At 45.2% G+C, this 2,343-nt stretch overlaps 1 non-coding gene across 1 annotated transcript; it reads right to left on the minus strand.

The window, feature by feature from the left end:
- Window positions 1-1,693: 1,693 nt before the first annotated feature.
- LOC119963985 lies at window positions 1,694-1,887 on the minus strand. Its single transcript, XR_005460230.1, has one exon. It is a non-coding gene; the product is annotated as a U2 spliceosomal RNA (small nuclear RNA).
- Between the last annotated feature and the right edge of the window lie 456 nt (window positions 1,888-2,343).

Consider the following 2,343-nt stretch of genomic DNA (forward strand, 5'->3'; position numbering starts at 1 on the left):
AGTGTCAATTAGTTTTGCGCTACATCTAGGCGGGATCTGGGTCCCACCAATGGGAGCGGGCTGGTTAGATCGCAAACCGCTTGGGGACTGGCGCGGTTCTCGATTTGAGCCTCTCCTGCAATCTTATCTGCCCACACAGATCCTTGTCGGGCACAACTTAAAACGTTAAATCGTGCCCCTAGTCTAAAACTGCGGCACCTGCACTATTCACAGTCAGGGACTAAATATCCACTTCTGCCTTCCTCTTTCCCATCCAGGCCATGGAACATATTGGAAAGGAGTTAGTTGAATTCAAATGGAAACTATTTCTCACAGTAGTGGACAATTATTCCCACTGGATAGAGGTGCAAAAGCTAAACTGTCTCACCTTTGAATCCATTATTACCTCTCTGGAGTGGATGTCTTCCAACATGATATTACAGACATTCTTGTCACTGACAATGGGCCACAATTCATGAACTAGTGCTTCCAAACCGTTGCAGCATCGTAGGGATTTGTCCAAAGGAACGCAGGAACATAGGAACAGGAGTAGTCAAATCAGCCATCGAGCCAGCTCCAACATTCAATCTGATCATGGTGATCATCTATCTTACTGCCACTGTCCTGCACTATCTCCAAATGCCTAATATCATTCATCTCCAGATATCCATCAATTTCTCTCTTGAACATACTCAATCATTGTGTTTCCATTGCCCGCTAAGATTGAGAATTGCAAACATTCACCACCCTCTGAACGAAGAAATTCCTCTTCATCTCAGTATTAAATGGCCGACCCTTATTCTGAGATTACGTACCCTGGTTTTAGACTCACCAGCCAGGATCTTATCTACATTCAACCTGTCAAGCTGGAGGGAGCTTCAGCAGAATATGTATATAATAATAAAGGCATCAAGACTTGATGAGAGATATATAGTGAAGGGTTAACTCTACTAATGGCTGCTGAGCATGAGACTAAGGATATAGAATCATAAGATATCTCTGTCAGAGAGTAGATGAGTGAGAAGCACATAAGAGAGGAGCTGGAGGTATGTCCTGACTTTCTAGAACCCCTACCTGTCTGGACAGCACATCTTCCACATACCACCGTGCTAACCTGGTATTTGTTATCCTTACCTGAATCATTGCAGTACTGCATGAAACACATTCTCCAGGTTGGTCATTGCTCAGTCTGTCTGGGGCCTTCTACATTTTGGAACAATTCTGGGAAAGGTAGGGTGGAAGTCACTGACCCTGGGTTGAAGTTGTCTTTCCTCATGCTGATCGTTGCTAGGCTATCCTCAGTTTTCCCTCTCCGGTGTGGTTGCTAGTTTGGCCTTGAAGTTCTTCACTTGCTGCTCTCTCCTGCTGCTTGGTTTCTCTTAAGGCTTTTCCAGCCATATTTTACTGTTTCTCTGTGGGTGTAGTCACTGCTGCCACCATCTGTTATTTTTGAGCTATCTCAGGACACATGGAGGCTATGGTGTTTGCTTCAAAATACTTTTATGTACAAGCTAACTATATGCAAGGTTACAAAACATCACGTCATAAAAACAGCTCCTCTCTCAGGTGCTTCCATGGAATCCATAGAATTCCTACAATGCGATTGAGGCCATTAGGCCCATTGAGTCTGCACTGCCCCTCTGAAAGAGCATCCCACTCAAGCCAACTCCCAAGCTCTATTCTCGTATTACAGTAATCCTACATTCTTTTTAATTACTTTTTCTGAGTTACAAAGCCAGGGCTCAGAGTGTGGACAGGGGCAAACCCCTAATCCAGCTCCTTGCCTGCTCCAAAAACCAATTCAAATTGAATCCAATTCATGGTTCCCACAAGAGAGACATACCAGATCTGAGCCAAAAGGCAGAGCAGATACTTCAATTGATCTTAGCCAAAAGGCTGAGAAGCGATACAGTAATCCTACATGACCTGCACATCTTTGGACATGAAGAGGCAATTTAGCATGGCCAATCCACTTGGCCTGCACATCTTTGGACTGTGGGAGGTAACCGGAGCAACTTTAGGAAACCCACACGAAATGGGGAGAATGTAAAAAGTCCACGTAGACGGTCACCCAAGGCAGTTTGAGGCAGAAGTGGGAGAGCTGTCTCACAGACTCATTAATCAACAGCCTGACTTAGTCATACTCACAGAATCATACCTTACAGACAATGCCCCAGACACCATTATCACCATTTCTGCATATGTCCTCTCTCACCGCAGGACAGACCCAGCACAGTGGCGGCTGTGGTGAATTATACTGCATTGTAATTCACACTGTATTGCATTGCGCTGTATTGTGTCCTTGTGGGCTCTGTATGTGAGCCGTTGCACGGCTCTGCCCATGGGGGGAGATGAGGAGTTTGT

This window comes from Scyliorhinus canicula, chromosome 3, assembly GCF_902713615.1.
Source record: "Scyliorhinus canicula chromosome 3, sScyCan1.1, whole genome shotgun sequence".
Classification (NCBI taxonomy): domain Eukaryota; kingdom Metazoa; phylum Chordata; class Chondrichthyes; order Carcharhiniformes; family Scyliorhinidae; genus Scyliorhinus; species Scyliorhinus canicula.